This window comes from Anomaloglossus baeobatrachus, chromosome 3, assembly GCF_048569485.1.
Source record: "Anomaloglossus baeobatrachus isolate aAnoBae1 chromosome 3, aAnoBae1.hap1, whole genome shotgun sequence".
Classification (NCBI taxonomy): Eukaryota; Metazoa; Chordata; class Amphibia; order Anura; family Aromobatidae; genus Anomaloglossus; species Anomaloglossus baeobatrachus.
The window spans coordinates 188,116,975-188,143,544 of NC_134355.1; the positions used below are offsets into that span (position 1 = coordinate 188,116,975).

Sequence of the window (26,570 nt, forward strand, 5' to 3'; positions counted from 1 at the left end):
ACCCTAACCCTAGCCTTAACCCAGGACTTAACCCTAATCCTCCCCTCTGGCCTAACACAAAACTAAACCTTAAAATCTGGGATAACCTAACTTTAGCTGCTGGACTAACCCTATTTCTCGTTCATGGTCTGACCCTAACTCCTGCTTTAAATCTATTACTAACCCACGGTCTGACCATAACTCTAGCTTTAACCCAGGACCCAACCCTAATTCTCACCTCTGGCTTAACCAAAACCTTAAATTCTGGCTTACCTACGATTAACTGCAGGAGAAACCCTATTTCAAGCCACTGGTCGGACCCTAACTCCTGCTTTAATAGTATTCCTAACCCATTTTGTAACCCTAACCCTAGCCTTAACCCATGACCCAACCCTAATCCTCACCTCTGGCTTAACCTAAACCTTAAATTCTGGCATAACCTAGGTTAAACTGCAGGAATAACTTTATTTCTAGCCCCTAGTTTGAAACAAACTCCTGCTTTTACTATATTCCTAACCCATGGTCTAACCTTAACCCAAGCCATAACCCAGGACCCAACCCTAATCCTCGCCTCTGACTTAAGCCAAACCTTAAATACTGGAATAACCTAACTTTAACTGCTGGACTAACCCTACTTCTAGCTCCTGGTCTGACCCGAACTCCTGTTTTAACTCTATACCTAACCCATGGTCTAACCCTAACCTTAACTCAGGACCCAACCCTAATCTTCACCGCTGACTTAACCTAAACCTTAAATACTGAAATAACCTAACTTTAACTGCTGGACTAACCCTTTTTCTAGCTCGTGGTCTGACCCTAACTCCTGTTTTAACTCTATTACTAACCCATGGTCTAACCTTAACACTAGCCTTAATTTAGAACCCAACCCAAATCCTCACCTCTGGCTTAACCTAAACCTTAAATTCTGGCTTAACCTATGTTTAACTGCTGAAATAACCCTATTTCTAGCTCCTGGTCTGACCCTAGCTTCTCTTTAATTCTATTCCTAACCCATGGTCTAACCCTAACCCTAGCCGTAACGCAGGACCCAACCCAAATCCTCACCTCTGACTTAACCTAAAATTTAAATACTGGGATAACCTAACTTTAAATGCAGGACTAACCCTATTTCTAGCTCCTGGTATGACCCTAACTCCTCTTTTAACTCTATTCCTAACCCATGGTCTAACCCTAACCCTAGCCTTAACCCAGATCCCAACCCTAATCCTCACCTCTGGCTTAACCTAAACCTTAACTACTGGGATAACTTAACTTTAACTGCTGGACTAACCCTATTTCTAGCTCCTGGTCTGACCCTAACTCCTGTTTTAATTCTAATCCTAAACCTAACCCTAGCCTTCATCCAGGACTTAACCCTAATCCTCACCTCTGGCCTAACCCAAAACTAAACCTTACAATATGGGAAAACTAAACTTTAGCTGCTGGACTAACCCTATTTCTAGCTCATGGTCTGACCCTAACTCCTGTTTTAAATCTATTACTAACCCACGGTCTGACCATAACTGTAGCCTTAACCCAGGACCCAACCCTAACCCTCACCTCTGGCTTAACCTAAACCTTAAATTCTGGCTTAACCTAGGTTAAACTGCTAGACTAACGCTATTTCTAGCCCCTAGTTTTAAACTAACTCCTGCTTTTACTATATTCCTAACCCATGATCTAACCCTAACCCTAGCCATAACCCAGGACCGAACCCTGATCCTCACCTCTGACTTAACCTAAACCTTAAACACTGGAATAACCTAACTTTAACTGCTGGACTAACCCTATTTTTAGCTCCTGGTCTGGCCCTAACTCCTGTTTTAACTCTTTACCTAACCCATGGTCTAATACTAACCCTAGCCTTAACCCAGGACCCAACCCTAATCTTCACCTCTGACTTAACCTAAACCTTAAATACTGAAATAACCTAACTTTAACTGCAGGACTAACCCTATTTCTAGCTCGTGGTCTGACCCTAACTCCTCTTCTAACTCTATTACTAACCCATGGTCGAACCTTAACCCTAGCCTTAATTTAGATCCCAACCCAAATCCTCACCTCTGGCTTAACCTAAGTTTAACTGCTGGAATAACCCTATTTCTAGCTCCTGGTCTGACCCTAACTTTTCTTTTAACTCTATTCCTAACCCATTGTCTAACCCTAACCCTAGCCTTAACCCAGGACCCAACCCTAATCCTCACCTCTGGCTTAACCTAAACCTTAAATACTGGGATAACTTAACTTTAACTGCTGGACTAACCCTATTTCTCGCTCATGGTCTGACCCTAACTCCTGTTTTAACTCTATTCCTAACCCATGGTCTAACCCTAACCCTAGCCTTAACCCAGGACTTAACCCTAATCCTCACCTCTGGCCTAACCCAAAACTAAACCTTAAAATCTGGGATAACCTAACTTTAGCTGCTGGACTAACCCTATTTCTAGCTCATGTTCTAACCCTAACCCTAGCCTTAACCCAGGACTTAACCCTAATCCTCACCTCTGGCCTAACACAAAACTAAACCTTAAAATCTGGGATAACCTAACTTTAGCTGCTGAACTAACCCTATTTCTCGTTCATGGTCTGACCCTAACTCCTGCTTTAAATCTATTACCAACCCACGGTCTGACCATAACTCTAGCTTTAACCGAGGACCCAACCCTAATTCTCACCTCTGGCTTAACCTAAACCTTAAATTCTGGCTTAACCTAGGTTAAACTGCTGGAATAACCCTATTTCTAGCCCCTAGTTTGAAACAAACTCCTGCTTTTACTATATTCCTAACCCATGGTCTAACCCTAACCCAAGCCATAACCCAGGACCCAACCCTGATCCTCACCTCTGACTTAGGGATTATGAAGTACCGAGTTCTTCAATTAAAATGTAACCTTTATTATTAAATTCATTAAAAGGTCCTCAACCAATAAAACCAGACAAACAATACATATAAAGTATGGCCCCTCCAGACAAGGAGACACGTGTAGGCCAATAAATCAGCTATTACCGCTATAGTGACTGAAATTATCTCACCAGATGACTAGATGCTTATCAACATCAAGGTCCAAGAAAATAATTGGATTAATCTTATCAATTAATTCAAATACTGATTCGTTCAGACCATCTCATGGCAGAACCTTATAAGTAAAGGATATACCTCCCGACGCGTTTCATTCTGAAAGAACTCTTCAGGGGAGCTTAAGAATCCATTCCGGGTCTCATAAAATCAAGAGCCCGTTATATCCAATAGGCATGCTGAAAAACATACAAAATTGCATTCAAAACAGCAATAAGCGTCAGTATGTCAGCTAATTTACATAATCACATATAGAAAAACTCACCAGTGGACCCAGACTCATCACAGAGTCATATACACGGTGAATCCAAATCAGGTCCCATACAACATGGACCCAGCACCTGATCATGCTGAAACAAACAATGATGGAAGTGAGTGCCAGCATGTCTGGAGGATTCTCCATAACGCATGTCTGCAGAAAGTTAACTCACCATGTGGCAGGAGCGGTCGTGCTTCTTGCTCTGTCAAAAGAGCCACCGCTGACTGCCAGACTTTTAAATGCTCCCACACTGCAGGACCGTCTGATGCTATTTCCGCCTACCCGGTCACATGATCGCAGCCGGGTATCAGCGTCATGATGGTAAGCTGCAGAATTGTATCCGCCCAGCCGGTCACATGACCGCGGTCGGATGATTCGCGTCATAATGTTTACATCGTTACTGAGGTAACGGACTGTAGGAGCGTCTGATGCTATTTCCGCCTAACTGGCCACATGATCGCGGCCGGATATCAGCGTTATGATGGTAAGCTGCAATAGCATACAGAATTGTATCCGCCCAGCCGGTCACATGACCACGACCGGATGATTCGCGTCATAATGTTTACATGGTTACTAGGGTGACGGACACCGTCCTCACTCCCATGCACCACGTGACACTATACCATACTGCCGGGACGGATACATCCAATATCACAGACACAACACAGAATGCAACAGCGTTCTTTCTTTGCTATCGCTGCAAACAACATCATAAAATAATCCTCCTCCTTCAGGTGACTTTTAGATAGCCTGCAAAAAGTATTGTTTGTGCCAAATTACAAACTTATAAAATATAACCTGTGTATGGAACACCATTACCCCTCAAAAGAGTGGGTTTGACCAATAATTTCACATGTTATTAGGTGACTGCATACTGTATAACCACAGATAATAGCCATATCACCACAACCACTAAGACACACTTGTGGAGAGCAATAGTTCCACATAAGAAGCATGTCACCCATATGCTATTTCAGTTTAATATCAATTCAAAACAACAATATCAATCTCAAGGGGTCAGTTTACAAAGGACTCAAAATGTATAAATCACTCATTAACAGTGGCCACTGATAAGGTGTAAAGGGCACTGAAATGTCACCCCTCCAGGCACATCGACCATATCAAATCCCCTTGCAGAATAGAACCCACGAGGGAGGATAAAAGAGAAAAGAAATCCACCACCAAAGGGGGGGGGGGAGTTAGTGGGACTATATCCTTTCCTTTAAATCTATTTACTACTCATGTCTGGCCCTACCTATCATGTGGGGGTCGGCGCCATAATGAAGGACGGTGTGTAGGCGCCCCCACTCGGCCGACGTCTTACCCTCCTAGCTATAATTCAACTCCAACACCACTAGAGAAAGGGTGCAAAGGATAGTTCTTCATTCAAGCCCTTTGGATGGAGTGTTTCAACGAATAAATCCATCTGGATTCCTGCTGTAATAGTCTCTTATCCCAGTCTCCTCCCCTTGGTGAAGGTTTGACATAATCGATGCCCTGAAATGCCAAAACAGTATGATCTCCATTATGTATGTTATTAATGTGCCTTGCTAATGGTGTATCATTGCCTAGTCTGATATCTCTCAGATGTTCTCCAGTTCGTCGTCTTAGCTCCCTACGAGTCTTACCTACATATTCAAGATGACATATACAGGTCGCCTTATAGATTACACCACGCGTTTTACAATTTATGAAGGACCTAATATCATATTCCTTTCCGGTGACCTGACTGAGAAATTTATTTCCAACCATGATAGAGCCACAGGCCACACATCCACTACACCTGTAGCATCCCTTCAATGTTGGAACGGCCTCAAAATGGTTCTTTGGGGCCAGATAACTGTGGACCAGCCGGTCCTTCAGTGACTTTGCTCTCCTGTAGGTGATAGATGGTCCATCAGCAATCAAACCACCTATATCACCATCCATTTTTAGAATAGGCCAATATTTTACAAGGATATTTCTCACATCATCTGCCCCATTATGAAAGGTTGTTATAAACCTCATCACTTCCTTGTCATCATCCCTCGTCGATCTTTTTTGAGGATATAAGAGGTCTGTTCTTTTAACCTTCTTAATATCGGCAGCCGCTTTACTAATCACCTGTCTCGGATACCCTCTTTCTAAGAATCTTCTCTCAAGATCATCAGACTGATTTTTGAAGTGCACCTCATCAGAGCAGTTTCTCCGAATTCTAGAGAACTGTCCTTTTGGAATGCCTTTCTTCAGACTCAGTGGATGATTGCTTTCCCATTTTAGCAGCGAATTCGTTGCAGTGGGCTTACGGAAAGTACTCGTTGTAAAAGTACCCTCTGAGTCTTTCTCAATCAGCAAGTCCAGAAAAGATAGTCTGGACCTATTCATCTCAAAAGTGAAGAAGAGGCCCAGGTTATTGTTGTTCAAGTCATCCATGAACCTCCTCAATTCAACTTCACTGCCCTTCCACACCATGAAGATATCATCAATGAATCTGTACCAGATTCCGATGTGTTCATTAACAGACTCACGGTCGTCTCTGAAGACCACCGTTTCCTCCCACCAGCCCAGGAGCAAGTTTGCGTACGACGGGGCACAGGGGCTCCCCATCGCTGTGCCCCTGAGCTGGTGGAAGGTGTGGCCATCAAAGGAAAAAATGTTATGTGTCAGGCAGAATTTGAGGATATCCAGGACAAAGCGAGTATGTTCTTCACATTGTATTCCCCTGCCTTTGAGAAAATATTGAGCTGCCATCAATCCAAGGTCATGACGTATGGATAAATATAGAGATTCGACATCAATACCAACGAGGAATACTTCTTCCTCAAAGCTAAGTCCTTCCAATTTTCTCAATAGGTCAGTCGTATCTGACAAGTAGGAGTCCAATCCTAAGACAAATGGCTTTAAGATATCATCCAAATAAACCCCTAGGATGAGAAAGAAGCTACAGAGAGTTCCCTTCGACTAATGACCCTACTGTTGGAAGAAGAAAGAAAGAATCTTGCAGACCTAGAGGTAACACTTAAAGAACAAATTGAAATGACTAACACCTTTTCTAAAGAATCAGAATTTTTGGTTAAAGAAAAAGCTTTACAAAATACAATTGAAAAATATCAATACCATTTGAAGGACCAAAAACATAAGTTCTATAATAGGGATCTGCAGGATTTTAGGGAAAATAAGATTTGTAATTTTGCCCCACCACGCTTTGTAAAACCTAGTGAGACAGATTGTTCTACAACAGACACTGATATATCTGACTCTGAAAGTAGGAACATGGGGACAAGAGGTAGAAGGAAGAAGAATTTTGAAAGGGGTAGATTTAATCAACCCTCTCAGAATAGCCATTTTTTAGAACCAAGGGGATATTTCCTCAGGAATCGAACAAATCGAGGGGGGTATCAAAACCCTCCGGATCTCAACAAATAGTGAACCTTTCGAGTAGGGTACTAACGACTGCTGAATTGAGTGTTTTGGGTAAGGGTCTTTCTTTTGTGCCAACGACTGATTATAATGGCTTTGAAAGTGTCAAAGATCTAAATCTCTTCATTAGGAAACTGAAGTGGAAGAAATACTTCATTAGAGATAATAAAACGACTTGTGCTGATTTGGGAATTCAAGATGATATACTTGAGGATGTCAGGCTCTTATTTAGTTTGGATGTGATGGGCCCTGATTTGACTGGCTATGGTCCCTTTACATATCTCAAATTAAAGAGTACCAAGATGCCACCGATTCAGAATGACCTAAGTGCAATTGACGTATTCTGTAATCTGGTCTCGCATGAGTTGGAAGAGTTAAAGCCCAATCATAGAGTAAGGTTTAATTTGACTAAGGAGGAGATGAGGAGCCTTGACACTTTGGAAAAAGCAACGGATATTGTTATCAAGCAATCTGACAAGGGGGGGAATACTGTTGTGATGGATCGAGAGAAATACACTGAGATGTGTTATAATATCTTAGGGGACCAAAGCGGTTTTGCTAAATTGAGGTCCAATCCATCACAACAGTATTCAAAGGAGTTGAAATTGATTCTTCAAACCGCCTTTGAAAAAAACTTGATAAGTAGGTCCGAGCTTGATTTCCTTTTTCCAAAGCATCCAATGATGGCCACCTTTTATAGTTTACCGAAACTCCATAAGGGTGTTGATCCCCTAAAAGGTAGACCCATAATATCTGGGGTTAACATTTTGACACAAAACCTAGGGGTTTATTTGGATGATATCTTAAAGCCATTTGTCTTAGGATTGGACTCCTACTTGTCAGATACAACTGACCTATTGAGAAAATTGGAAGGACTTAGCTTTGAGGAAGAAGTATTCCTCGTTGGTATTGATGTCGAATCTCTATATTCATCCATACGTCATGACCTTGGATTGATGGCAGCTCAATATTTTCTCAAAGGCAGGGGAATACAATGTGAAGAACATACTCGCTTTGTCCTGGATATCCTCAAATTCTGCCTGACACATAACATTTTTTCCTTTGATGGCCACACCTTCCACCAGCTCAGGGGCACAGCGATGGGGAGCCCCTGTGCCCCATCGTACGCAAACTTGCTCCTGGGCTGGTGTGAGGAAACGGTGGTCTTCAGAGAAGACCGTGAGTCTGTTAATGAACACATTGGAATCTGGTACAGATTCATTGATGATATCTTCATGGTGTGGAAGGGCAGTGAAGTTGAATTGAGGAGGTTCATGGATGACTTGAACAACAATAACCTGGGCCTCTTCTTCACTTTTGAGATGAATAGGTCCAGACTATCTTTTCTGGACTTGCTGATTGAGAAAGACTCAGAGGGTACTTTTACAACGAGTACTTTCCGTAAGCCCACTGCAACGAATTCACTACTAAAATGGGAAAGCAATCATCCACTGAGTCTGAAGAAAGGCTTTCCAAAAGGACAGTTCTCTAGAATTCGGAGAAACTGCTCTGATGAGGTGCACTTCAAAAATCAGTCTGAGGATCTTGAGAGAAGATTCTTAGAAAGAGGGTATCCGAGACAGGTGATTAGTAAAGCGGCTGCCGATATTAAGAAGGTTAAAAGAACAGACCTCTTATATCCTCAAAAAAGATCGACGAGGGATGATGACAACGAAGTGATGAGGTTTATAACAACCTTTGATAATGGGGCAGATGATGTGAGAAATATCCTTGTAAAATATTGGCCTATTCTAAAAATGGATGGTGATATAGGTGGTTTGATTGCTGATGGACCATCTATCACCTACAGGAGAGCAAAGTCACTGAAGGACCGGCTGGTCCACAGTTATCTGGCCCCAAAGAACCATTTTGAGGCCGTTCCAACATTGAAGGGATGCTACAGGTGTAGTGGATGTGTGGCCTGTGGCTCTATCATGGTTGGAAATAAATTTCTCAGTCAGGTCACCGGAAAGGAATATGATATTAGGTCCTTCATAAATTGTAAAACGCGTAGTGTAATCTATAAGGCGACCTGTATATGTCATCTTGAATATGTAGGTAAGACTCGTAGGGAGCTAAGACGACGAATTGGAGAACATCTGAGAGATATCAGACTAGGCAATGATACACCATTAGCGAGGCACATTAATAACATACATAATGGAGATCATACTGTTTTGGCATTTCAGGGCATCGATCATGTCAAACCTTCACCAAGGGGAGGAGACTGAGATAAGAGACTATTACAGCAGGAATCCAGATGGATTTATTGGTTGAAGACACTCCATCCAAAGGGCTTGAATGAAAAACTATCCTTTGCACCCTTTCTCTAGTGGTGTTGGAGTTGAATTATAGCTAGGAGGGTAAGACGTAGGCCAAGTGGGGGCGCCTACACACCGTCCTTCATTATGGCGCCGACCTTCACATGATAGGTAGGGCCAGACATGAGTAGTAAATAGATTTAAGGGAAAGGATATAGTCCCACTAACTCCCCCCCCCCTTTGGTGGTGGATTTCTTTTCTCTTTTATCCTCCCTCGTGGGTTCTATTCTGCAAGGGGATTTGATATGGTCGATGCCTGGAGGGGTGACATTTCAGTGCCCTTTACACCTTATCAGTGGCCACTGTTAATGAGTGATTTATACATTTTGAGTCCTTTGTAAACTGACCCCTTGAGATTGATATTGTTGTTTTGAATTGATATTAAACTGCCACAGCATATGGGTGACATGCTTCTTATGTGGAGCTATTGCTCTCCACAAGTGTGTCTTAGTGGTTGTGGTGATATGGCTATTATCTGTGGTTATATAGTATGCAGTCACCTAATAACATGTGAAATTATTGGTCAAACCCACTCTTTTGAGGGGTAATGGTGTTCCATACACAGGTTATATTTTATAAGTTTGTAATTTGGCACAAACAATACTTTTTGCAGGCTATCTAATAGTCACCTGAAGGAGGAGGATTATTTTATGATGTTGTTTGCAGCGATAGCAAAGAAAGAACGCTGTTGCATTCTGTGTTGTGTCTGTGATATTGGATGTATCCGTGTCGGCAGTATGGTATAGTGTCACGTGGTGCATGGGAGTGAGGACGGTGTCCGTCACCCTAGTAACCATGTAAACATTATGACGCGAATCATCCGGTCGTGGTCATGTGACCGGCTGGGCGGATACAATTCTGTATGCTATTGCAGCTTACCATCATAACGCTGATATCCGGCCACGATCATGTGACCAGTTAGGCGGAAATAGCATCAGACGCTCCTACAGTCCGTTACCTCAGTAACGATGTAAACATTATGACGCGAATCATCCGACCGCGGTCATGTGACCGGCTGGGCGGATACAATTCTGCAGCTTACCATCATGACGCTGATACCCGGCTGCGATCATGTGACCGAGTAGGCAGAAAAAGCGTCAGACGCTCCTGCAGTGTGGGAGCATTTAAAAGTCTGGCAGTCAGCGGTGGCTCTTTTGACAGAGCAAGAAGCACGACCGCTCCTGCCACATGGTGAGTTAACTTTCTGCAGACATGCGTTATGGAGAATCCTCCAGACATGCTGGCACTCACTTCCATCATTGTTTGTTTCAGCATGATCAGGTGCTGGGTCCATGTTGTATGGGACCTGATTTGGATTCACCGTGTATATGACTCTGTGATGAGTCTGGGTCCACTGGTGAGTTTTTCTATATGTGATTATGTAAATTAGCTGACATACTGACGCTTATTGCTGTTTTGTATGCAATTTTGTATGTTTTTCAGCATGCCTATTGGATATAACGGGCTCTTGATTTTATGAGACCCGGAATGGATTCTTAAGCTCCCCTGAAGAGTTCTTTCAGAATGAAACGCGTCGGGAGGTATATCCTTTACTTATAAGGTTCTGCCATGAGATGGTCTGAACGAATCAGTATTTGAATTAAATGGTGAGATTAATCCAATAATTTTCTTGGACCTTTATGTTGATAAGCATCTAGTCATCTGGTGAGATAATTTCAGTCACTATAGCGGTAATAGCTGATTTATTGGCCTACACGTGTCTCCTTGTCTGGAGGGGCCATACTTTATATGTATTGTTTGTCTGGTTTTATTGGTTGAGGACCTTTTAATGAATTTAATAATAAAGGTTAAATTTTAATTGAAGAATTCGGTACTTCATAATTGCTAATTCCCCTTTGATGTTTGATTAGACAACCCATTGGCTAGAGATATATTCACCTCTGACTTAACCTAAACCTTAAATACTGAAATAACCTAAGTTTAACTGCTGGACTAACCCTTTTTCTAGCTCGTGGTATGACCCTAACTCCTGTTTTAACTCTACTACTAACCCATGGTCTAACCTTATCCCTAGCCTTAATTTAGAACCCAACCCAAATCCTCACCTCTGGCTTAACCTAAACCTTAAATTCTGGCTTAACCTAAGTTTAACTGCTGAAATAACCCGATTTCTAGCTCCTGGTCTGACCCTAGCTCCTCTTTAATTCTATTCCTAACCCATGGTCTAACCCTAACCCTAGCCTTAACCCAGGACCCAACCCAAATCCTCACCTCTGACTTAACCTAAAATTTAAATACTGGGATAACCTAACTTTAACTGCAGGACTAACCCTATCTCTAGCTCCTGGTATGACCCTAACTCCTCTTTTAACTCTATTCCCAACCCATGGTCTAACCCTAACCCTAGCCTTTACCCAGGACCCAACCCTAATCCTCACCTCTGGCTTATCCTAAACCTTAACTACTGGGATAATTTAACTTTAACTGCTGGACTAACCCTATTTCTAGCTTCTGGTCTGACCCTAACTCCTGTTTTAATTCTAACCCTAACCCATCGTCTAACCCTAACCCTAGCCTTAACCCAGGACTTAACCCTACTCCTCACCTCTGGCCTAACCCAAACCTAAACCTTAAAATCTGGGATAACCTAACTTTAACTGCTGGACTAACCCTATTTCTAGCTCCTGGTCTGACCCTATCTCCTATTTTTAGTCTGTTCCTAAACCATGGTCCAACCCTAACCCTAGCCTTAAACCAGGACTCAACCTTAATCCTCACCTCTGGCCTAACCCTAACCTAAACCTTAAATTCTGGGATAACCTAACTTTAACTGCAGGACTAACCCTATTTCTAGCTCGTGGTCTGACCCTAACTCATGTTTTAACTCTATTACTAACCCATGGTCTAACTTAACCCTAGCCTTAATTTAGAACCCAACCCAAATGCTCACCTCTGGCTTAACCTAAACCTTAAATTCTGGCTTAACCTAAGTTTAACTGCTGAAATAACCATATTTCTAGCTCCTGGTCTGACCCTAGCTCCTCTTTAATTCTATTCCTAACCCATGGTTTAACCCTAGCCTTAACCCAGGACCCAACCCAAATCCTCACCTTTGACTTAACCTAAAATTTAAATACTGGGATAACCTAATTTTAACTGCAGGACTAACCCTATTTCTAGCTCCTGGTATGACCCTAACTTCTCTTTTAACTCTATTCCTAACCCATGGTCTAACCTTAACCCTAGCCTTAACCCAGGACCCAACCCTAATCCTCACCTCTGGCTTAACCTAAACCTTAACTACTGGGAAAACTTAACTTTAACAGCTGGACTAACCCTATTTCTAGCTCCTGGTCTGACCCTAACTCCTGTTTTAATTCTAATCCTAACCCATCGTCTAACCCTAACCCTAGCCTTAACCCAGGACTTAACCCTACTCCTCACCTCTGTCCTAACCCAAACCTAAACCTTAAAATCTGGGATAACCTAACTTTAACTGCTTGACTAACCCTATTTCTAGCTCATGGTCTAAACCTAACCCTAGCCTTAACCCAGGACTTAACCCTAATCCTCACCTCTGGCCTAACCCAAAACTAAACCTTAAAATCTGGGAAAACTAAACTTTAGCTGCTGGAGTAACCCTATTTCTAGCTCATGGTCTGACCCTAACTCCTGTTTTAAATCTATTACTAACCCACGGTCTGACCATAACTCTAGCCTTAACCTAGGACCCAACCCTAATCCTCACCTCTGGCTTAACCTAAACCTTAAATTCTGGCTTAACCTACGAATAACTGCAGGACAAACCCTATTTCAAGACACTGGTCTGACCCTAACTCCTGCTTTAACAGTATTCCTAACCCATTTTCTAACCCTAACCCTAGCCTTAACCCAGGACCCAAAACAACCTATATAGAAGCTCCATAATCATTGTCCATATAATCCTATTTAAATTAAATACCAAACAATGTTTTCTTTATAGAAATATTTTGAAAATTTATTTAAATGCGATTTAATAAAAAGTTTTTTTCAGGGACACAAAGAGTGTGCAACACATAGTACAAAAATGTGCTTAAAAACATATACATAGCCAGTCAGGGAAGTGTGTCAGTGCAGAACAAGCTGAAATAGGTACATGGCACAGCCCACAAAAACAACATAACTGCAGTATATCAGTATATCAGTCTCACATAATACAGTTAACAGCGCAGTGAAATACATTAAGTAACAATCAAACAGAATGTCTTGTCATGAGAATGCACTGTGAACTTATAGAGACCCATACATAATGTCAGAATCACCATATATGCTGTCCTATGAGCATGAAACAGGACTCAAATGATTATAATACAAGGCTGTCCTATGAGCATGAGCCATTGCTCAAATATGTGCAATGCAAGAGAGAAACCGTCCTTTCAGCAAGGAGGATGGCATAAGTCCAAAGTATATACAGGTTCTATGACCCACCAGGAACACTCACGTGTTCAAGCCTGACACACCACCCTGCACCTCAACGCGTTTCGCTTATCGCTTCATCGGGAGGTGCAGAGGTGACATCCAAGGCTGCTTATATCCAGAATGAACAATTCTTACCATCCTATTGTGGCGCGCCCCGGAAATCTGATGCCCATCCTCCACTGCGTCCGGCGTTCAGGAAGCGGGAGTGCGTATGCGCACAACCCGACAACCATTAGATCACCAGACACAGGGGGGAGGAGTGATCAGAGCCCCGTGCACGCACAGGATGGAGTCCATAGCCACCATATTAAATGAGGGCATGCAACAGGGCAAATAAGAACCGAGCAGGAAAAATAGTTACAGCAATAGATATATAGCAAGTTGGACGGTATCCATAAAGTAATGTCCATAAAGTCTCTTAAGTTGCAATTTGTCCAGATCTTGATAACGCAATCGGTCCATATATATCTTCCTGTTCTAATGTCTCCATTATATGCAGATACAAGCCGCCATCTCTAAAAAGTATGAATTAATAATAAGAGAGAAATAGGAAAGAGATTAAAAAGAGATAAAAAAGAGAAGAATGTCAGAATATAAAACGGCAATTGGTACGCAGCCACAAACCAATACCTCCACTAAACAACTGCAGACCGTGAGCAAAGACATTTAAATCAAAAAGGGCTTATAGCTGATCATATCATTCAGCCCCCGCGGTTTTACTGTATCAAGAGTTATGATCCATTTAGCCTCTTTCTTAAATATGGCATTTCTGAGATCGCCCCCTCTCACACCAAGGTAAACTTTATCAATGCCTCTGAATCTGAGTAACCGCCAATTGCAGTCATGACATTCCCTAAAATGTTTAGGGATGTTTTTTAGAAGCAGAATTTCCTCCGGTTTTGTGACTTTAGCCGCATTCCTGATATCACGAATGTGTTCCAGGATGCGTACCCGGAACTCCCGAGTGGTCAGGCCTACATAAATGAGGCCGCAGGGGCATATTGCCCAATAAATAATCCCAGTGGATCAACAATTTATGGAGTGTACAATTCTATAGGTATTCTCTCTAGAGGAATCCCAAAATTCACCCGTTCGATCCATCTGTGGGCAGGCCCCACAGTCCCCACAAGAGCGTGACCCCCATCTGGGACCCCTATTTGTCCCAAAGGTGTTCCTGACTGCTGGAATATAAAGACTTTTCCCAATTTGATCTTTTAATGTTTTAGATCTTTTTGGCGTCACTGCAGGTCCAGAGGTAAGTATAAGAGACAAATCATTGTCAGTGAGAAGCACTGACCAATATTTTTTGATAATGGAGAACATCTCCCTCCATTGTCCATGATAGGGAGTGATGAAACGAACGATATCATCATTCTTTTTAGGGTGGGTTTTTAGCAGGGCATCACGTGGAGTATCCCTTGCTCTGGCATATCCCTCCTGTATAGGTTTTTCTCGATAGTGCCGTGCCCTAAACCTTCTTTTTAGATCCTCAGATTGTTGCTCAAATAAGACATTATCAGAACATACCCGTCGGGCCCGCAAAAATTGCCCTGTAGGAATGGAATTAATCACCTTTTTTGGATGTGATGATCTGGCACTCAAAAGTGAATTTACAGCCGTGGTTTTACGAAAAATGTCTGTGCACAGTGTTCCGTCCGTCCCCTTCAATATTCGTACATCCAGATATTCGATTTGTTCACTGCTGAAGACATAAGTAAGCTTGATGTTATTTATATTGTCATTGAGTCGCTGCATGAAAATATCCAACTGATTGATCTCCCCCTGCCAAATCAAAAAAATATCATCGATGAAACGCAACCACATGTGAACTGCGCCCATCTCAGATGCTGGAAAAGATATGGACCGTTCCCATAGTCCAAGAAAGAGGTTTGCGTATGAGGGCGCACAAGACGCCCCCATCGCAACTCCTCTCTCTTGGAGATAGAAACGGTCCTTAAATAAAAAGAAATTATGAGATAAAATAAATCTAAGTAGAAGCAGGAGGAGATCAATCAGCTGCACATCCAGCTCAGTGGACCGTAGAAAAAAATCCACAGCAGCAATGCCATCCTCATGGGCTATAGAAGTATATAGCGACTCAACGTCAGCAGTGACCATGATGATGTCAGACTCGAATGTAATACCCTCCAGACGATTCAAGAACTCCGTGGAGTCCCGAATATAGGACGGGAGGGTAATAAGGGGTTGTAAATAATAGTCCAGGAACCTGCAAGCAGGCTCACATAGGCTACCATTACCGGACTCGATTGGCCTGCCAGGTGGACAATCAATATTCTTGTGCACTTTTGGCAGAAAGTATATCGTTGGAATAACCTGGTGTTCAGTCAGGAGGCCTTCAAAGACAGAATTGGGTATGATGTCCCTCTCAAAGGCAAGGAATAACAGATCATATTGTTCACCCTGATATTTCCTTAACGGATTCCCATCAAGTTTCGTGTAGCAGGAGGCATCATTCAATTGGCGGAATGCCTCTATTTCATATTGCTCCTTGGACCAGAGAACCACATTACCCCCCTTGTCGGCCTGCTTAATTACGACGTCATCCATATTTTTAAGCTCTTTTAGTGCCACCCATTGTTTTTGGCTCAAGTTGTCGTGTGTGCGCTTACGTGGTAAGCGCCTAAATTCTTGAGTCACCAATTTAGTGAATAACTCAATCACCGGGCAGGCCGACAAGGGAGGAAATACAGTGGATCTCTTTTTAATAGTTGCAGGAAAGGTAGACATGGTCGTATCTTCCTGTTCAGCCAGTAACGATTCCAACACTCTCACTGCTTCCATGTCCTCTGCCGATAGATCCGGGTATGATCCCAAATCTTTTTTCAAAAAATATTTCTTAAACATAAGTTTACGGCCAAACAAATGTAAATCTTTTATAGCAGTGAAAACATCAAAATCCGCGACAGGTGAAAAGGAGAGACCTAATTCAAGAACAGAGAGTTGGTCCTCAGTCAACACTTTATCAGTAAGATTTATTACCTGCAAAGTATCAGTCTGGTTGGAAGATTTATTCATATCCTGACGTTGCTTCTTTCTGGTATAGTTTCGGGTTTCTATCCTATTGCCAAAGAAGTTATTCCGATTGCGACCACTAGGGGGTCCCCGAAACTGTGATGAACCCTCGCCGGAGGAAATAGAGTCCGTATTAGATTGGGATTTGGAGTGCACAGTAGAACCTGATCTAAAACTTCTATGCTGATGCCATTTAAATACATTCCCATTTTGATAGTCATCAATATCGCTTTTAAATTTATGTGCCTTTTTCTGCTTAATGTCCATCTCCCACTGCTCAAATTCCTTCGCAAGTTCTTTATCAAACTGCGCTAAGTTTGTCTCAGATTTCTTTTGTTTTAACTCCACATTAACTTTTTCAATCTCAATCTCAAGCTCAGCCAACCTTTTCTTATTAAGGCCGATAAGTAGCTCAAGCATTGTGCGGGAGCACAGTTTACAGGCCTCTTCCCATCTGCCCTTAAATGTGTCATCTTCGACCACAAATGCTGTGAATGTTTGAATACGTAAACCTCTTGGGACAATGTCTCTCCCAAGGTACTGTTCTAGTGAAGCCTTATTCCACCAGGTTTTGGTGCGTTTAAACAATAAATTTTTTAATTTTACTTGAAGCTCACGGTACTGCATTGGAGGTGAGGGATTGGTGTGGTTGCCGCCATTGCCGAACACATCAGTGACCTGTGCTGCCCAATTCGCGTCCCATCCACGGTAATCCATAGCCGGACCTGTATTCCCCAAAAAAACATACACAAAGAAAAATTGAATAACTAGGTCCATGATAACCATATAGAATGTAGCATGGAGGTTCCCCATTAGCAACAAAACAACCTACATAGAAGCTCCATAATCATTGTCCATATAATCCTATTTAAATTAAATACCAAACAATGTTTTCTTTATAGAAATCTTTTGAAAATGTATTTAAATGCGATTTAATAAAAAGTTTTTTTCAGGGACACAAAGAGTGTGCAACACATAGTACAAAAATGTGCTTAAAAACATATACATAGCCAGTCAGGGAAGTGTGTCAGTGCAGAACAAGCTGAAATAGGTACATGGCACAGCCCACAAAAACAACATAACTGCAGTATATCAGTATATCAGTCTCACATAATACAGTTAACAGCGCAGTGAAATACATTAAGTAACAATCAAACAGAATGTCATGTCATGAGAATGCACTGTGAACTTATAGAGACCCATACATAATGTCAGAATCACCATATATGCTGTCCTATGAGCATGAAACAGGACTCAAATGATTATAATACAAGGCTGTCCTGTGAGCATGAGCCATTGCTCAAATATGTGCAATGCAAGAGAGAAACCGTCCTTTCAGCAAGGAGGATGGCTTAAGTACAAAGTATATAAAGGTTCTATGACCCACCAGGAACACTCCCGTGTTCAAGCCTGACACACCACCCTGCACCTCAACGCGTTTCGCTTATCGCTTCATCGGGAGGTGCAGAGGTGACATCCAAGGCTGCTTATATCCAGCATGAACAATTCTTACCATCCTATTGTGGCGCGCCACGGAAATCCGATGCCCATCCTCCACTGCGTCCGGCGTTCAGGAAACGGGAGTGCGCATGCGCACAACCCGACAACCATTAGATCACCAGACACAGGGGGGAGGAGTGATCAGAGCCCCGTGCGCGCACAGGATGGAGTCCATAGCCACCATATTAAATGAGGGCATGCAACAGGGCAAATAAGAACCGAGCAGGAAAAATAGTTACAGCAATAGATATATAGCAAGTTGGACGGTATCCATAAAGTAATGTCCATAAAGTCTCTTAAGTTGCAATTTGTCCAGATCTTGATAACGCAATCGGTCCATATATATCTTCCTGTTTTAATGTCTCCATTATATGCAGATACAAGCCGCCATCTCTAAAAAGTATGAATTAATAATAACAGAGAAATAGGAAAGAGATAAAAAAGAGATAAAAAAGAGAAGAATGTCAGAATATAAAACGTCCCCTTACCTGGCAGCCAGACTGGCTTGCAAAGTCTCCTTACGGAGAATAGTGTTCCCCCGTGGTCCCCACATAGCTTTCTCATGAGCCAGATCAGACACCCCCATACTTTGCACTGACGAGGGGCAAGCATCCCGAAACACCGTGTCTGCAAATTGGGATTCTGATCTGGCTTATATATCCTGAGTCATATTGCAAAGGATTGTTGAAAATCCACTTGTGACTTTTAGGATCGCTACTTCCAATAGGTGGCGCTGTGCTAGAGTTTGTCTCCTTTACTGGAGAGACAATTAGAATATAAAACGGCAATTGGTACGCAGCCACAAACCAATACCTCCACTAAACAACTGCAGACCGTGAGCAAAGACATTTAAATCAAAAAGGGCTTATAGCTGATCATATCATTCAGCAACCGCGGTTTTACTGTATCAAGAGTTATGAACCATTTAGCCTCTTTATTAAATATGGCATTTCTGAAATCGCCCCCTCTCGCACCAAGGTAAACTTTATCAATGCCTCTGAATCTGAGTAACCGCCAATTGCAGTCATGACATTCCCTAAAATGTTTAGGGATGTTTTTAAGAAGCAGAATTTCCTCCGGTTTTTTCTCCTGGGTCCTTAACCCAGGACCCAACCCTAACCCTCACCTCTGGCTTAACCTAAACCTTAAATTCTGGCTTAACCTAGGTTAAACTGCTGGACTAACCCTATTTCTAGCCCCTAGTTTTAAACTAACTCCTGCTTTTACTATATTCCTAACCCATGATCTAACCCTAACCCTAGCCATAACCCAGGACCCAACCCTGATCCTCACCTCTGACTTAAGCTAAACCTTAAATACTGGAATAACTTAACTTTAACTGCTGGACTAACCCTATTTCTAGCTCCTGGTCTGACCCTAACTCCTGTTTTAACTCTATACCTAACCCATGGTCTAACCCTAACCCTAGACTTAACTCAGGACCCAACCCTAATCTTCACCTCTGACTTAACCTAAACCTTAAATACTGAAATAACCTAACTTTAACTGCTGGACTAACCCTATTTCTAGCTCGTGGTCAGACCCTAACTCCTGTTCTAACTCTATTACTAACCCATGGTCTAACCTTATCCCTAGCCTTAATTTAGAACCCAACCCAAATCCTCACCTCTGGCTTAACCTAAACCTTAAATTCTGGCTTAACCTAAGTTTAACTGCTGAAATAACCCTATTTCTAGCTCCTGGTCTGACCCTAGCTCCTCTTTAATTCTATTCCTAACCCATGGTCTAACCCTAACCCTAGCCTTAACCCAGGACCCAACCCAAATCCTCACCTCTGACTTAACCTAAAATTTAAATACTGGGATAACCTAACTTTAACTGCAGGACTAACCCTATTTCTAGCTCCTGGTATGACCCAAACTCCTCTTTTAACTCTATTCCTAACCCATGGTCTAACCCTAACCCTAGCCTTTACCCAGGACCCAACCCTAATCCTCACCTCTGGCTTAACCTAAACCTTAACTACTGGGATAACTTAACTTTAACTGCTGGACTAACCCTATTTTTAGCTCCTGGTGTGACCCTAACTCCTGTTTTAATTCTAACCCTAACCCATCGTCTAACCCTAACCCTAGCCTTAACCCAGGACTTAACCCTACTCCTCACCTATGGCCTAACCCAAATCTAAACCTTAAAATCTGGGATAACCTAACTTTAACTGCTGGACTAACCCTATTTCTAGCTCCTGGTCTGACACTAACTCCTGTTTTTAGTCTGTTCCTAAACCATGGTCCAACCCTAACCCTAGCCTTAACCCAGGACTCAAACTTAATCCTCACCTCTGGCCTAACCCTAACCTAAACCTTAAATTCTGGGATAACCTAACTTTAACTGCAGGACTAACCCTATTTCTAGCTCGTGGTCTGACCCTAACTTATGTTTTAACTCTATTACTAACCCATGGTCTAACCTTAACCCTAGCCTTAATTTAGAACCCAACCCAAATCCTCACCTCTGGCTTAACCTAAACCTTAAATTCTGGCTTAACCTAAGTTTAACTGCTGAAATAACCCTATTTCTAGCTCCTGGTATGACCCTAACTCCTCTTTTAACTCTATTCCTAACCCATGGTCTAACCTTAACCCTAGCCTTAACCCAGGACCCAACCCTAATCCTCACCTCTGGCTTAACCTAAACCTTAACTACTGGGATAACTTAACTTTAACAGCTGGACTAACCCTATTTCTAGCTCCTGGTCTGACCCTAACTACTGTTTTAATTCTAATCCTAACCCATCGTCTAACCCTAACCCTAGCCTTAACCCAGGACTTAACCCTACTGTCCTAACCCAAACCTAAACCTTAAAATCTGGGATAACCTAACTTTAACTGCTTGACTAACCCTATTTCTAGCTCATGGTCTAAACCTAACCCTAGCCTTAACCCAGGACTTAACCCTAATCCTCACCTCTGGCCTAACCCAAAACTAAACCTTAAAATCTGGGAAAACTAAACTTTAGCTGCTGGACTAACCCTATTTCTAGCTCATGGTCTGACCCTAACTCCTGTTTTAAATCTATTACTAACCCACGGTCTGACCATAACTCTAGCCTTAACCTAGGACCCAACCCTAATCCTCACCTCTGGCTTAACCTAAACCTTAAATTCTGGCTTAACCTACGAATAACTGCAGGACAAACCCTATTTCAAGACACTGGTCTGACCCTAACTCCTGCTTTAACAGTATTCCTAACCCATTTTCTAACCCTAACCCTATCCTTAACCCAGGACCCAACCCTAACCCTCAACTCTGGCTTAACCTAAACCTTAAATTCTGGCTTAACCTAGGTTAAACTGCTGGACTAACCCTATTTCTAGCCCCTAGTTTTAAACCAACTCCTGCTTTTACTATATTCCTAACCCATGATCTAACCCTAACCCTAGCCATAACCCAGGACCCAACCCTGATCCTCACCTCTGACTTAACCTAAACCTTAAATACTGGAATAACCTAACTTTAACTGCTGGACTAACACTATTTCTAGCTCGTGGTCTGACCCTAACTCCTGTTTTAACTCTACTACTAACCCATGGTCTAATCTTAACCCTAGCCTTAATTTAGAACCCAACACAAATCCTCACCTCTGGCTTAACCTAAACCTTAAATTCTGGCTTAACCTAAGTTTAACTGCAGGACTAACCATATTTCTAGCTCCTGGTATGACCCTAACTCCTCTTTTAACTCTATTCCTAACCCATGGTCTAACCCTAACCCTAGCCTTAACCCAGGACCCAACCCTAATCCTCACCTCTGGCTTAACCTAAAACTTAACTACTGAGATAACTTAACTTTAACTGCTGGACTAACCCTATTTCTAGCTCGAGGTCTGACCCTAACTGCTGTTTTAATTCTAATCCTAACCCATCGTCTAACCCTAACCCTAGCCTTAACCCAGGACTTAACCCTACTCCTCACCTCTGTCCTAACCCAAACCTAAACCTTAAAATCTGGGACAACCTAACTTTAACTGCTGGACTAACCCTATTTCTAGCTCCTGGTCTGACCCTAACTCCTGTTTTTACTCTATTCCTAAGCCATGGTCCAACCCTAACCCTAGCCTTAACCCAGGACTCAACCTTAATCCTCACCTCTGGCCTAACCCTAACCTAAACCTTAAATTCTGGGATAACCTAATTTTAACTGCAGGACTAACCCTATTTCTAGCTCGTGGTCTGACCCTAACTCCTGTTTTAACACTAATCCTAACCCATAATCTAACCTTAAGCCTAGCCTTAATTTAGGACCCAACCCAAATCCTCGCCTCTGACTTAACCTAAAATTTAAATACTGGGGTAACCTAACTTTAACTGCTGGACTAACCCTATTTCTAGCTCCTGGTCTGACCCTAGCTCTTGTTTTAACTCTATTCCTAACCCATGGTCCAATCCTAACCCAAGCCTTTACCCAGGACCCAACCCAAATCCTCACCTCTGCCTTAACCTAAACCTTAAATTCTGGCTTAACCTAAGTTTAACTGCTGGACTAACCCTATTTCTAGCTCCTGGTCTCACCCTAACTCCTGTTTTAACTCTATTTCTAACCCATGGTCTAACCCTAACCCTAGCCTTAACCCAGGACCCAACCCTAATCTTCACCCCTGGCTTAACCTAAACCCTAAATACTGGGATAACCTAACTTTAACTGCTGCTCTAACCCTATTTTTAGCTCCTGGTCTGACCCTAACTCCTGTTTTAAATCTACTACTAACCCACGGTCTGACCATAACTCTAGCCTTAACCCAGGACCCAACCCTAATCCTCACTTCTGGCTTAACCTAAACCTTAATTTCTGGCTTAACCTACGATTAACTGCAGGACAAACCCTATTTCAAGCCACTGGTATGACACTAACTCCTGCTTTATCAGTGTTTCTAACCCATTTTGTAACCCTAACCCTAGCCTTAACCCAGGACCCAACCCTAATCCTCACCTCTGGCTTTACCTAAACCTTAAATTCTGGCTTAACCTAGGTTAAACTGCTGGAATAACCCTATTTCTAGCCCCTAGTTTTAAACTAACTCCTACTTTTACTCTATTCCTACCCCATGGTCTAACCCTAACCCTAGCCATTACACAGGACCCAACCCTGATCCTCACCTCTGACTTAACCTAAACCTTAAATACTGGAATAACCTAACTTTAACTGCTGGACTAACCCTATTTCTAGCTCCTGGTCTGACCCTTACTCCTGTTTTAACTCTATTACTAACCCATGGTCTAACCCTAACCCTAGCCTCAACCCAGGACTTAACCCTAATCCTCACCTATGGCCTAACCCAAAACTAAACCTTAAAATCTTGGTTAACCTAACTTTAACTGCAGGACTAACCCTATTTCTAGCTCATGGTCTGACCCTAACTCCTGTTTTAACACTAATCCTAACCCATAATCTAACCTTAAGCCTAGCTTTAATTTAGGACCCAACCCAAATCCTCGCCTCTGGCTTAACCTAAACCTTAAATTCTGGCTTAACCTAAGTTTAACTTCTGGACTAACCCTATGTCTAGCTCCTGGTCTGACCCTAACTCCTGTTTTAACTCTATTCCTAAACCATGGTCTAACCCTAACCTTAACCTTAACCCAGGACCCAAACCTAATCCTCACCTCTGACTTAACCTAAAATTTAAATACTGGGGTAACCTAACTTTAACTGCTGGACTAACCCTATTTTTAGCTTCTGGTCTGACCCTAGCTCCTGTTTTAACTCTATTCCTAACCCATTGTCCAACCCTAACCCTAGCCTTAACCCAGGACTCAACCTTAATCCTCACCTCTGGCCTAACACAAACCTAAACCTTAAATTCTGGGATAACCTAACTTTAGCTGCTGGACTAACCCTATTTCTAGCTCCTGGTCTGACCCTAACTCCTGTTTTAACTCTATTCCTAACCCATGGTCTAACCCTAACCATAGCCATTACCCAGGACCCAACCCTGATCCTCACCTCTGACTTAACCTAAACCTTAAATACTGGAATAACATAACTTTAACTGCTGGACTAACCCTATTTCTAGCTCCTGGTCTGACCCTAACTCCTGTTTTAACTCTATTCCTAACCCATGGTCTAACCCTAACCCTAGCCTCAACCCAGGACTTAACCCTAATCCTCACCTCTGGCCTAACCCAAAACTAAACCTTAAATTCTGGGATAACCTAAATTTAACTGCTGGACGAACCCTATTTCTAGCTCATGGTCTAAACCTAACCCTAGCCTTAACCCAGGACTTAACCCTAATCCTCACCTCTGGCCTAACCAAAAAATAAGCCTTAAAATCTGGGAAAACTAAACTTTAACTGCTGGACTAACCCTATTTCTAGCTTATGGTCTGACCCTAACCCCTATTTTAAATCTATTACTAACCCACGGTCTGACCATAACTCTAGCCTTAACCTAGGACCCAACCCTAATCCTCACCTCTGGCTTAACCTAAACCTTAAATTCTGGCTTAACCTAGGTTAAACTGCTGGACTAACCCTATTTCTAGCCCCTAGTTTTAAACTAACTCCTGCTTTTACTATATTCCTAACCCATGATCTAACCCTAACCCTAGCCATAACCCAGGACCCAACCCTGATCCTCACCTCTGACTTAACCTAAACCTTAAATACTGGAATAACCTAACTTTAACTGCTGGACTAACCCTATTTCTAGCTCCTGGTCTGACCCTAACTCCTGTTTTAACTCTATACCTCACATATGGTCTAACCCTAGCCTTAACTCAGGAACCAACCCTAATCTTCACCTCTGACTTAACCTAAACCTTAAATACTGAAATAACCTAACTTTAACTGCTGGACTAACCCTATTTCTAGCTCGTGGTCTGACCCTAACTCCTCTTTTAACTCTATTCCTAACCCATTGTCTAACCCTAACCCTAGCCTTAACCCAGGACCCAACCCTAATCCTCACCTCTGGCTTAACCTAAACCTTAAATATTGGGATAAATTAACTTTAACTGCTGGAATAACCCTATTTCTAGCTCCTGGTCTGACCCTAACTCCTGTTTTAACTCTATTCCTAACCCATGGTCTAACCCTAACCCTAGCCTTAACCCAGGACTTAACCCTAATCCTCACCTCTGGCCTAACACAAAACTAAACCTTAAAATCTGGGATAACCTAACTTTAGCTGCTGGACTAACCCTATTTCTCGATCATGGTCTGACCCTAACTCCTGTTTTAACTCTATTCCTAACCCATGGTCTAACCCTAACCATAGCCATTACCCAGGACCCAACCCTGATCCTCACGTCTGACTTAACCTAAACCTTAAATACTGGAATAACCTAACTTTAACTGCTTGACTAACCCTATTACTAGCTCATGGTTTGACCCTAACTCCTGTTTTAACTCTATTCCTAACCCATGGTCTAACCCTAACCCTAGCCTCAACCCAGAACTTAACCCTAATCCTCACCTCTGGCCTAACCCAAAACTAAACCTTAAAATCTGGGATAACCTAAATTTAACTGCTGGACTAACCCTATTTCTAGCTCATGGTCCAAACCTAACCCTAGCCTTAACCCAGGACTTAACCCTAAATCTCACCTCTGGCCTAAGCCAAAAATAAGCCTTAAAATCTGGGAAAACTAAACTTTAGCTGCTGGACTAACCCTATTTCTAGCTTACGGTCTGACCCTAACTCCTATTTTAAATCTATTACTAACCCACGGTCTGACCATAACTCTAGCCTTAACCTAGGACCCAACCCTAATCCTCACCTCTGGCTTCACCTAAACCTTAAATTCTGGCTTAACCTAGGTTAAACTGCTGGACTAACCCTATTTCTAGCCCCTAGTTTTAAACTAACTTCTGCTTTTACTATATTCCTAACCCATGATCTAACCCTAACCCTAGCCATAACCCAGGACCCAACCCTGATCCTCACCTCTGACTTAACCTAAACCTTAAATACTGGAATAACCTAACTTTAACTGCTGGACTAACCCTATTTCTAGCTCCTAGTCTGACCCTAACTCCTGTTTTAACTCTATACCTCACATATGGTCTAACCCTAACCCTAGCCTTAACTCAGGAACCAACCCTAATCTTCACCTCTGACTTAACCTAAACCTTAAATACTGAAATAACCTAACTTTAACTGCTGGACTAACCCTATTTCTAGCTCGTGGTCTGACCCTAACTCCTGTTCTAACTCTATTACTAACCCATGGTCTAACCTTAACCCTAGCCTTAATTTAGAACCCAACCCAAATCCTCACCTCTGGCTTAACCTAACTTTAACTGCTGGAATAACCCTATTTCTAGCTCCTGGTCTGACCCTAACTCCTCTTTTAACTCTATTCCTAACCCATTGTCTAACCCTAACCCTAGCCTTAACCCAGGACCCAACCCTAATCCTCACCTCTGGCTTAACCTAAACCTTAAATATTGGGATAAATTAACTTTAACTGCTGGAATAACCCTATTTCTAGCTCCTGGTCTGACCCTAACTCCTGTTTTAACTCTATTCCTAACCCATGGTCTAACCCTAACCCTAGCCTTAACCCAGGACTTAACCCTAATCCTCACCTCTGGCCTAACACAAAACTAAACCTTAAAAT

The 26,570-nt window shown here is 42.4% G+C and overlaps 1 long non-coding RNA gene across 1 annotated transcript in view; it reads right to left on the minus strand.

Annotated features, from left to right (window-relative positions):
• Nucleotides 1-18,320: 18,320 nt before the first annotated feature.
• Nucleotides 18,321-26,570, minus strand: part of LOC142295117 (uncharacterized) — an 80,069-nt gene continuing 71,819 nt past the window's right edge. Inside the window, exon 3 of the long non-coding RNA XR_012751369.1 lies at nucleotides 18,321-18,379. This is a non-coding gene — a long non-coding RNA (uncharacterized LOC142295117). The remainder of the gene's footprint in view (nucleotides 18,380-26,570) is intronic.